Source organism: Erpetoichthys calabaricus, chromosome 4 (genome assembly GCF_900747795.2).
Source record: "Erpetoichthys calabaricus chromosome 4, fErpCal1.3, whole genome shotgun sequence".
Lineage (NCBI taxonomy): Eukaryota > Metazoa > Chordata > Cladistia > Polypteriformes > Polypteridae > Erpetoichthys > Erpetoichthys calabaricus.
The window spans coordinates 5,620,158-5,632,248 of NC_041397.2; positions in this window are offsets into that span (position 1 = coordinate 5,620,158).

Below are 12,091 nucleotides of genomic sequence, written 5' to 3' on the forward strand. Positions count from 1 at the left end.
CGTTGGCATTTGCAACAGAAGTTACTCATCTCTTTTTTCTTTACACTTAGGAATTAGAAGACTTGGAAGAAGATCCGTGACCCCAACGGAGCTCTGCCCATCCGTCATCTAGTACAGTACACGATGTGGAACCACAGCCTAGATGGAGTCTCAGGGTCTTCAGGGATTCCATGACAGCTGCACCTTTGTCAACATGAAGCTTTTTTTTACCCTCCTCATAACCACAATGCCTCATTAAACTGGGTGTTTTTCCATCTGGGTCTCTAATTCTTTGTGTTCTCTGAGCCTGTGATCTCATACAACAGCTTAAACACACTGAAGAGCAATCAACCTCTACATCACAGTCTGTTATGGTTTGATTCAGTTCAATTCAAGTTACTGTGACCTTGTATGGACATAGAGTCAGAAACTGCACAAGAAAAGTACAAAGTCACATAACAATTACATATAAAACATCAGAGCATTAAAATACAAAAAAAAAATGACAAGAACTAAGAGAGCTGATGAGCAGCCTCTGGAGCATCTTAAATTCCACAGTGGGAATGCAGAACATTAGAACAATCAAGATGCAAACAGGCCATTTAGCCCAAAAAGCCCACCAATCCCATCCACCTAATTCCTTCAAATCAACATCAAGTCAAGTTTTGGAGATCCATCAACTCCTCCTGTCTACCACACTACTTGGTCACTTATTCCATATGCCTGTGGTTCTCTGTGTAAAGAAACATTTTCTAATGATTGTGTGAGATTTAACCTTGACAAGTTTCCAACTGTGTCCCCATGTTCTTGATAATCTCATTTTAAAGTCACAGTCTCGACCCACTGGAATAAATCCCTTCATCATTTTCAAAACTTCAGTCAGGTCTCCTCTTAATGTTTGTTTGCTTAAACTGAAAAGCCAACTTATGGCGGCTATTTAAACGCATATTAATCACAGAGTGCTGAAAAGTCTGATCTCCTTATTTTCAACATCTGATATCTGGCTCAAGTTTTTGATGCTGTTCAAATATTATTTTTAACTTTATATTAGTTCTGTGTTTCGATTGATTTTGCATTTTTCAAAAAATATTTATTTTTTTCAAATATTGCATTGTTTCATAATTCTGTATTTAAATATTCTGTATATAGGCTGTGTTATGTGAGCATGGGAAAAGCATTATACAGTATAAATAAAATGTATTATTATTATTATCATTGTTATTATTATTATTATGTGGGTGGATCCCCCAAGAGGCGGGTCCACCATGATGTCATTGTTGAAGGCCCGCCCTCAGCCTATTTATTCTGGTTGAAGGCTAAGGTTCCACAGGGGGTCATCAAGTATTGTAGAGTCAGGATTAGTTTGGAAGTTTATGAATTTCTGACTTTTCAGGATTTTTGCTTTTGTTTTTAATGATTTTGTCTGTCTATCTATCTATCTATCTATCTATCTATCTATCTATCTATCTATCTATCTATCTATCTATCTATCTATCTATCTATCTATCTATCTACAGTGCATCAGGAAAGTATTCACAGCGCATCACTTTTTCCACATTTTGTTATGTTACAGCCTTATTCCCAAATGGATTCAATTCATTTTTTTCCTCAGAATTCTGCACACAACACCCCATAATGACAACATGAAAAAAGTTTACTTGAGGTTTTTGCAAATTTATTAAAAATAAAAAAACTGAGAAATCCCATGTCCATAAGTATTCACAGCCTTTGCTCAATACTTTGTCGATGCACCTTTGGCAACAATTCCAGCCTCAAGTCTTGTTGAATATGATGCCACAAGCTTGGCACACCTATCCTTGGCCAGTTTCGCCCATTCCTCTTTGCAGCACCTCTCAAGCTCCATCAGGTTGGATGGGAAGCGTCGGTGCACAGCCATTTTAAGATCTCTCCAGAGATGTTCAATCGGATTCAAGTCTGGGCTTTGGCTGGGCCACTCAAGGACATTCACAGAGTTGTCCTGAAGCCACTCCTTTGATATCTTGGCTGTGTGCTTAGGGTCGTTGTCCTGCTGAAAGATGAACCGTCGCCCCAGTATGAGGTCAAGAGCGCTCTGGAGCAGGTTTTCATCCAGGATGTCTCTGTACATTGTTGCAGTCATCTTTCCCTTTATCCTGACTAGTCTCCCAGTTCCTGCCACCACCATGCTTCACTGTGGGGATGGTATTGGCCTGGTGATGAGCGGTGCCTGGTTTCCTCCAAAAGTGACGCCTGGCATTCACACCAAAGAGCTCAATCTTTGTCTCACCAGACCAGAGAATTTTCTTTCTCATGGTCTGAGAGTCCTTCAGGTGCCTTTTGGCAAACTCCAGGCAGGCTGCCATGTGCCTTTTACTAAGGAGTGGCTTCCGTCTGGCCACTCTACCATACAGGCCTGATTGGTGGATTGCTGCAGAGATGGTTATCCTTCTGGAAGGTTCTCCTCTCTCCCCAGAGGACCTCTGGAGCTCTGACAGAGTGACCATCGGGTTCTTGGTCACCTCCCTGACTAAGGCCCTTCTCCCCCGATCGCTCAGTTTAGATGGCCGACCAGCTCTAGGAAGAGTCCTGGTGGTTTCGAACTTCTTCCACTTATGGATGATGGAGGCCATTGTGCTCATTGGGACCTTCAAAGTAGCAGAAATTTTTCTGTAACCTTCCCCAGATTTGTGCCTCAAGACAATCCTGTTTCTCAATTGTTTTATTTTTAATAAATTTGCAAAAATCTCAAGTAAACTTTTTTCACGTTGTCATTATGGGGTGTTGTGTTTAGAATTCTGAGGAAAAAATGAATTTAATCCATTTTGGAATAAGGCTGTAACATAACAAAATGTGGAAAAAGTGATGATGCACTGTGAATACTTTCTGGATGCACTGTATCCATTATTTAGTGCCTTTCTCATCTATCTATCTATCTATCTATCTATCTATCTATCTATCTATCTATCTATCTATCTATCTATCTATCTATCTATCTATCTATCTATCTATCTATCTATCTATCTATCTATCTATCTATCTATCTATCTGTCATATTAAACATTCTGCATTGTGTCTTCCAGTACTAAATCCTCTCCATTTATATACAGTTTGTCTAACTATGGACTTTGAAGTGACTTTGTAAACATTTCCAGCTTTATGTAAATCAACTATTCTTGATCATTCATCTTCTGAGATAACTCTTTTTTGTGACGCATGCTTCATATTTGGAGATGCTTTTTATGAATAGCAAACTCTCAATGTCTTTTTTATTGGTCAAAGCATCTCTAATTTTTGCTTTTATATTGTAAATTAAGAGATAAAAACAAGATGAAGTGTTGAGGCTCCTCCTAGGCGAACCTCATATAACTGATGGAAAAAGAAACAACAAGAATTTCCTAAACTATCAAAGGTCTTTTCAGACTGGAGTCAAACCACAGACTGACCCAAGATGATGGCAGAACCCCTTACAAAGAAGCCAGGCTGGAAGGGTCCAGGGAACCATAACCTGGAAGTGACATTACAGTATATACAGTCATGACCGAAATTATCGGCACCCCTGGAATTTTCCTTGAAAATGCACCATTTCTCCCAGAAAATTGTTGCAATTACAATGTTTTGGTATCCACATGTTTATTTCCATTATGTGCATTGGAACACCACAAAAAACAGAGAAAAAAAGCCAAATCTGACATCATGTCACACAAAACTCAAAAACCGGGCTGGACAAAATTATTGGCACCCTCTACTTAATATTTGGTTGCATGCCCTTTGGAAAAAATAACTGAAATCAAGTGTTTCCTGTCCTGCGGTGGTTTGGCACCCTGCCCTGGACTGGTTCCTGCCTTGTGCCCTGTGATGGCTGGGTTTGGCTCCAGCAGACCTCCGTGACCCTGTGTTCGGATTCAGCGGGTTGGAAAATGGATGGATGGATGAAGTGCTTCCTATAACCATCAACAAGCTTGTTACACCTCTCAACTGGAATTTCCGACCACTCTTCTTTTGCTCAAGGTCTCTCAGATTTGAAGGGCACTTTCTCCCAACAGCAATTTTGAGATCTCTCCATAAGTGTTCAGTGGGATTTAGATGGCTAGCCACTTCAGAACTCTCCATCGCTTTGTCGTCAACCATTTCTGGGTGCTTTTAGAGGTATGTTTGGGGTCATTGTCCTGCTGGAACACCCATGACCTCTGACGCACACCCAGCTTTCTGACACTGGGCCTTACATTTCGCCCAAATATTTTTTGGTAGTCTTCAGATTTCATGATGCCTTGCACAAAGTCAAGGCATCCAGTGCCAGAGGCAGCAAAACATCCACCATGTTTGACTGTAGGTACTGTGTTCTTTTCTTCGTAGGCCTCATTCTGTTTTCTGTAAACAGTAGAATGATGAGCTTTACCAAAAAGCTTTACCTTGGTCTCATCTGTCCAGAAGACGTTCGCCCAGAAGGATTTTGGCTTCCTCAAGTACATTTTGGCAAACTCCAGTCTGGCTTTTTTATGTTTCTGTGTCAGCAGTGGGGTCCTCCTGGCTCTCCTGCCATAGTGTTTCATTTCGTTCAGATGTCGACGGATAGTTCGAGCTGACACTGTTGCACCCTGAGTCTGCAGCACAGCTTGAATATGTTTTGAAGTTGATTGGGTTGTTTATCCACCATTCGGACTGTCCTTCGTTGCAGTCTTTTATCAATTTTTCTCTTCCATCCATGTCCAGGGAGATTAGCTACAGTGCCATGTGTTGTGAACTTCTTGATTATGTTGCGCACAGTGGACAAAGGAACATGAAGATCTCTGGAGATGGACTTGTAGCCTTGAGATTGTTGATATTTTTCCACAATTTTTGTTCTCAAGTCCTCAGACAATTCTCTGCTCTTCTTTCTGTTCTCCATGCTTAGTGTGGCACACTCAGACACACAACAGAAAGGTTGAGTCAACGTTTTTTCCATTTTTACTGGCTTCAGGTGTGATTGCTGTATTGCCAGCACCAGTTTCTTACCACAGGTGAGTTCAAACGAGCATCATATGCTTGAAATAAAACGATTTACCCACAATTTTGAAAGGGTGCCAATAATTTTGTCCAGCCCATTTTTGGAGTTCTGTGTGACATGAGGTCAGATTTGGCTTTTTTTCTCTGTTTTTTTGTGTTGTTACAATGCACATAAAGGAAATAAACATGCATATACAAAAACATTTGTAATTTCAATAATTTCCTGGGAGAAATGGTGCATTTTCTGGGAAAATTCCAGGGGTGCCGATAATTTCGGCCATGACTGTTGTGGGGAACAGCCCGGACACAGACAGGTAGACATGTTGGTTTCACTACACACACACACATTTATTATACATTATATACAATGTCCAAGTGCACAATACCCAGTGCTGCAGCACCAATCACCCCTTAAGTCCTCAGCCACACAACACAATGCCTTCAGTCTCTGGTCTGCCTCCACTCCTCTCCTCTGAGCTTCGTCATCTTCCACCCGACTCTTGCCCCTGACTGGAGTGAGGTGGCCCCTTTTATACACCCCTGATGGACTCCAGGTGCATCCTGAGGAGCCTCCGTTGACACACCCCTGTGTGGCGGAAGCTCTGTCTGTGTATCCGGAAGTCCTCCTGGTGTCCCCAATACTTTTCCCCCCCAGCACTTCCAGGGCTCCCAAGGCATTGGGGCGCCCCCTGGCGGTGACCACAGGCCTCTACAGGGTTGAGCTTCCAAGCTCTGTACCCATGGCCCCCAAAGCAACCAGGGCAGACACCCCTCGTGTTCTGGAGGAGGCACAAGCCCTCCTCCGGTCCTCCTGGGCATCCCTGCCAGGCATGAACCACAGCCGGGTACCACACTGTATGTATATATATATATATATATATATATATATATATATATATATATATCATATATATATATTTATTGTGATGGATTGCCGGCTTTTTACTCCGGCCCTCCCCCCCCAGGCCGCCAGGAGGAGCTCTCCCAGCAGCGTGGACGTGCCCCGAGTTCCAGCAGGGCCTCATGGACTATGTAGTTTTTATACACAGCCCTGCTGGATACCTTGGGGGCCACCGGGAGTCGCTGTAGGGGGGCTCGTGGACTCTTATTTGCCCTATAACCCGTGAGTACGTCACAGTCACGTGACAGGAAGGAACGACATGCTCCCGGGCTGAAGAAAAGGACTGTTTACCCTGACCCGGAAGGAATAAGGACTTGTGGGTTTGGACAGGAACCACTTCCGGGTCAGGGGATATAAAAGGACTGTGGGAAAGCCCAGACACTGAGCTGAGCTGGGATTTAGGGTGGCAGGTGTCTGGGCGAGGAGGATTGGTTTTGAAGAGAGTTTATTATTGTGTTTATATGAGTGTGGAGTGGAGGGTGTTTTGTGCATGTTGTAACAAAATAAAGAAGTCTTGGACTTTTATCCAGTGTCTGGAGTGGTACCTGAGGGTGTTAGAGGTGGTTCCACGCCTCTACTGCGACAATATATATATATATATATACTAATAAAAGGCAAAGCCCTCACTGACTCACTCACTCACTCACTCACTCACTCACTCACTCACTGACTCACTCACTCACTCACTCACTCACTCACTCACTCACTCACTCACTCACTCACTCACTCACTCACTCACTCACTCACCACTAATTCTCCAACTTCCCGTGTAGGTGGAAGGCTGAAATTTGGCAGGCTCATTCCTTACAGCTTACTTACAAAAGTTAGGCAGGTTTCATTTCGAAATTCAAAGCGTAACGGTCATAACTGGAACCTCTTTTTTGTCCATATACTGTAATGGACGGGGGGCGGAGTCGCGTATCGCGTCATCACACCTCCTACGTAATCACGTGAAACGCCTTGGGGCCGATCTGGAAGAAGGTAGCGCAGCACTTTGATTTAAACGATTCCATGTCTTGGTGGGTTTAATACTGTGTAAGCATACATATTAACACATGTGCAATTAAACGTGTGCATTTACAGGGTGATTTCTCAGGCTTAAAAGCTCGACTTTTATTAAAAAAGTAAATGCAAACTGTTTTCATTCTGAAGGGCACAAACCACGTTGGATTTTGTAATGATAGTTGATTAGTAAGGTCTATTAAGGGACACTTACAGAATGATTAGTAATGCCTGTGAATGCCGATGCAAGTAGGAGAATGGGCGTGAACTAAAGAATGAGTAGTAACTTGTACAGTAAATGTCTCTAAAGTCTGTCTATTAAAAAAGTTATTATATCTTTCAATCCTGTGTATTGATTAAACTACGAACCTAACAGGATCACTACATGGTGTCAGAAGTGGCGGATTGGAAGAGGAATGTGAAGAAGAGGTTCAGCTTTTGAATGAGTCGCGTGTCTGTGAGTAACCCAAAAACGTGGTCAGAAAGCGCTAAGACATTCTAGCAAAAGCGAAAAAAAATATGTTAGGATTACAGCCCCCACCAAATCTCCAGTTAAAGGGAAATGTAGCTGAAAATTGGAAAAGATTTAAACAGAGATTCGAGATGTATCTTGCTGCGATTGAAGCAGATAGGAAAAGTGAAAAAATGAAAGCGTCTATGCTTCTACATGTAATTGGCGAAGAGGCGCTAGAGGTGTATAACAATTTTCAGTTTGAAGAAAATGGAGACAATATGAAATTAAACAAAATAGTTGAAAAATTCGAAACGTATTGCAACCCAAAGCGCAATGTGACGTTAGAGCGGCAGAAGTTTTTTACATGTTTCCAGAAAAGCGGCGAAACAATAGACCAGTATGTGACGGAATTGCGTAATAGGAGCTGTTCTAAGAAGAAACCGTCGAGACATCAAAGGACCAATAACCTCTAATCAGAACACTAACACCAGCGAAACAAATATTAACGAGAATACAAGTATAAATCAGGAAAGAACATCTCAACTGCAAACACAATTAACCAGAAGATCAAAACGTCAAGTAAAACCACCAGAACGACTCATTGAGACATGTTGAGGATTAAAGGAACATTTTCAATTAAGAAATGCTGAATTCATTTAACAGTTGTGCTTTTTATACATAGTTTGAATGCTGGATATATGCCTGAAATGTTCTGGATAGTTTAGTTGTTTGAAGTGATAAAGAATTAAACGTGTGCATTTACGGGGTGATTTCTCAGGCTTAAAAGCTCGCCTTTTATTAAAAAGATAAATGCAAACTGTTTTCATTCTGAAGGGCACAAACCACATTGGATTTCAGCCGTTAAACAAGCAAAATTGTCGGTAACACCAGATAAATAAGCGCAACATATTATCAGTTGTATTGTATGCTTACAATACATATAGAAATGTGTTAATCGTTAACTAATAGTATCAGATGGTGTTTTTCGACTCGCACCTTGATTTAAACGATTGCATGTCTTGGTGTGTTTGCGTAGCTTATTGTCAATATCTTTACACCTCTTTTTAAGACTTATTGACTGAAACGGGCTTTCACGAAAAAAGTTAGGACTTTGCTACAGGATACACCCTCCACAAGTTAAGGAAGTAAAAATAAAGGTATATATTTCTATTTTATTTAAATCTTTTAAGTTCGTATGCATAGCCCCATTTGGCTGTTTTAGTTTTTTTTTTCTTTCTTCAGTAATACTTAATCTCCTTAAAGAAAAAGAACATATGCATTTTACTTTTTTTGTATCTCTTTAGTAATATTTTAGTGTAAAAGGATAACCAGTATTTAAACCTTTTATGTTACTTTATAAAATTATTTTACACAATGTTGAAAAATTAATAAGAAAGCTACATATTTTGGCAGCTGCTGCTTTAATTTTCAATGAAATGAAAAAAGCTCTCCAAGAGAAAACGTCAATGACGAAGAAACAGTTTGCAGTCTAAAAAGGAGAAACCCTCATTTATAAAGGTTTGCTGCAGATGACTTAACTGAAAATAAATGAATAGTTCCTATGTGTATAATACATATTTATCTATTTGACTTATGCCTTTATTCCAGCAACTTGCAACATCTGAGGTACAATTTGTTACATTATTTTTGTTTTTTACATTCACAGGCAGGTGAAGTGACTTCCTCAGGGTCACACAGTGGTGTCAGTACCAGGATTTGAACTGACAAGCTCCGGGTTTGCTGAAATATTACTGAAGAAAGAAAAAAAACGAAAACGGGCAAATGGGGCTATGCATACAAATGTCCATCCATCCATTATCCAACCCGCTATACCCTAAATACAGGAGCCAATCCCTGCCAACACAGGGCACAAGGCAGGAAACAAACCCGGGCAAGGTGCCAGCCCACCGCAGGCGCACACACCCACACACCCGCACACCAGGAACAATTTAGAATCGCCAATGCACCTAACCTGCATGTCTTTGGACTGTGGGAGGAAACCGGAGTACCCAGAGGAAACCCAGACAGACACGGGGAGAACATTCAAACTCCACGCAGGGAAGCGAACCCAGGTCTCCTAACTGGCACCTTTCACTGCGCCACCATGCCGCCCGCATACAAACTTAAAAGGTTTAAATAAAACAGAAATATATACCTTTATTTTTACTTCCTTAACTTGTGGAGGGTGTATCCTGTAGCAAAGCCCTAAGTTTTTTCATGAAAGCCCCTTTCAGTCAATAAGCCTTAAAAACAGGTGTAAAGCTAAACTTGCAGCACCGCTATTCAATTACACTCGCCTAACGCCTCTCCTAAGGGGACATTCTCTGGGATCTGGGAATCCGTCAAAGCACCAATCACAGGCCCGATTAGAAAGCGGGAAGTTGTGATTTGTCGTCTCCCTCCCATGTAACAATCACAGCCCGTGTTACAATGCAGTATGTATGTATGTGTATATGTATATATGTATATGTGTGTGTTTATGTATGTGTGTATATGTATGTGTATATATATGTTGATATGTGTATATATATATATATGTATATATATATATGGATGTGTATATGTATATATATATATATGTATATATATGTATATGTAGATATGTGTATATGTAGATATGTATATATATGTATATATATGTTTACATAACCTCTTTAACACACTACTTCTCCGCTGCAAAGCGCGGGTATTTTGCTAGTATATATTATGAGGGAAAGACAAGGTGACAAGAAAAGTTGTGGTGCCAACCCAGCCATCCCATTAATAATAACTAAAAAAAAAACCTCTCTTTTCAGTAACAGGCACTCCATGGCAAAAGCACATAGTGAAGAGGTAATGAAATTAGCAATTGCCACTGATGGATCTTCACTACGGTGTGTCTATGGAGTTCCATCCTGCAGTAGGTTGTGGAGCTGCCACTTTTATGTCGCCTAGGCAGGAAGGAGCGGGACATCTCAGACAAAGGAAGTCAGAGCCTTTCACCCTCAAGAAATTGTCTTCTTGTCCCAAGAGTGGTATTGCGTGCCTGAGCTGAGCCAATTCACAGACACACATGTGTGGTATATATGTGTGTGTGTGTGTGTGGAAGGACATGGGGGTGACAGCCTACACAAGCCATTATCATCCCTTGATCACTGTCTCTCATCGGCTAACTATCTCATACTGGTACAAAAATGGCTGCCATCTCATCCTCCAGATGGATGCCACACCTTAGTGGTGGTTGAAGTGGCTCCCCTCTCCCTGTGCTTCAAGTAGTGAGAAAAGTGCTATATCAATGTAAAGAATTATTATGATATTATTATATCAGGGCTCAATGGGACTTTGCAATGGGGAAAATGTTGCAGGACACAAAAACGAAGGAAGTTACTTAACTAGATTTTTTGTTTCATATTAATTTTATTTTTTCCATGTCTTATGCATTACAGAAGAACCTTTATAATATGAAAGTCAATCATAAGTCTTAGGATAACAAAATGACTTAAAGAGTGTGTTCAATCAGAAACACAATGGATCCTATATATAATCACAGAAATGATTAAGATTTGCAATCATAGACCCCACTAAAATCCCAACCATCACCCCCACCAGAGAGCTCATTAGTAATAAGAAGGAGGCCTGCAGTGTTCAGTCGAGGCGCACACCAGCAGCGAGACATCTTAATACTTTTTCTGGTCCCTCTTCAGTGAAGGAACATAAGAAATGAGACATACGAGAGGAGACCAGTCAGTCCATCTGTCACTCGTCTGTTTAGCTAGTGGCTAAAATGTCCCAATGTCACCTCCAGATCCTTCTTGAAGGTTTTCCGGGATTCTGCTTCAACTCTGTGGCTCGGTAGTTTGTTTCAGGTTTCCACAACTCTTTGCCTAAAGAAGATTCCCCCTGGCTTTAGAGCTGAAAAACGCTTCCCCTTAATTTCTGCTTCTGTCCTTGAGTACGCGATTTACCAATTAGTCGAAAGAATGCTGCTGGGAAAAAAATCTGAAGCCTGGCCTTGTCCCAAATGTAATAATATTCTATGGCCGTCAATAAAGGACGTGACACTAACAAAAACCAAACAAAACAAAAAATGGAATGCTTCCCAGTCCAGTATTTAGTTTTAAATATGAAAAAGATACCATGTCTGAAAAACCTACTATATTAAAGAAAGAAACTTGTAAGCTCCAATATTTTTAGCACAACTTCAAATACATAAATCAAATACACGGACATGACGGATATGGAAAACATGTAGCCTTTCACCTAAAAGAGTTTCTAAAAATGCCTGTACCTGATTTCTAAGGATTAACCATTTTTTATTCTGAAAGCTGCAATCACAGATTTTGGAATTTTTAAAAAGGACAAACTTAACGCACCGACTTTACATTTGTAATGCCAAGGATCACAATGTTTGATGCTCAATTTGATGCTTTTTTGGAAGAAATAAGTGGATAGAACTGTCAAGCTTTGTTGGGCTGAATGGCCTGTTCTCTTCCAGAGTGTCCTAATGTTCTAATGTTCCAAAGTTTAACGGGAGCAGAGGAGTATGGAGGAATATTTAGGACATGAATAAAAGTACGATAAAATACAATTTATTGACTGAATGCTTAAAGAGAAGTGGATACTTCATTGTTTTATATGGTACTAGCTGTACTATGCTGTCTAAGACGGGACAAAATCTAAACAATTAATGTACAAGTCAGTGTTAACATCTGCAGCACAGCATGCAATGCGTAAACTTCTGTGGCATTTGGTATGGAATCTATAACACCAGTGTTCATGTTTGTGATGCACCCACCTGTTGGAATGACAAATGC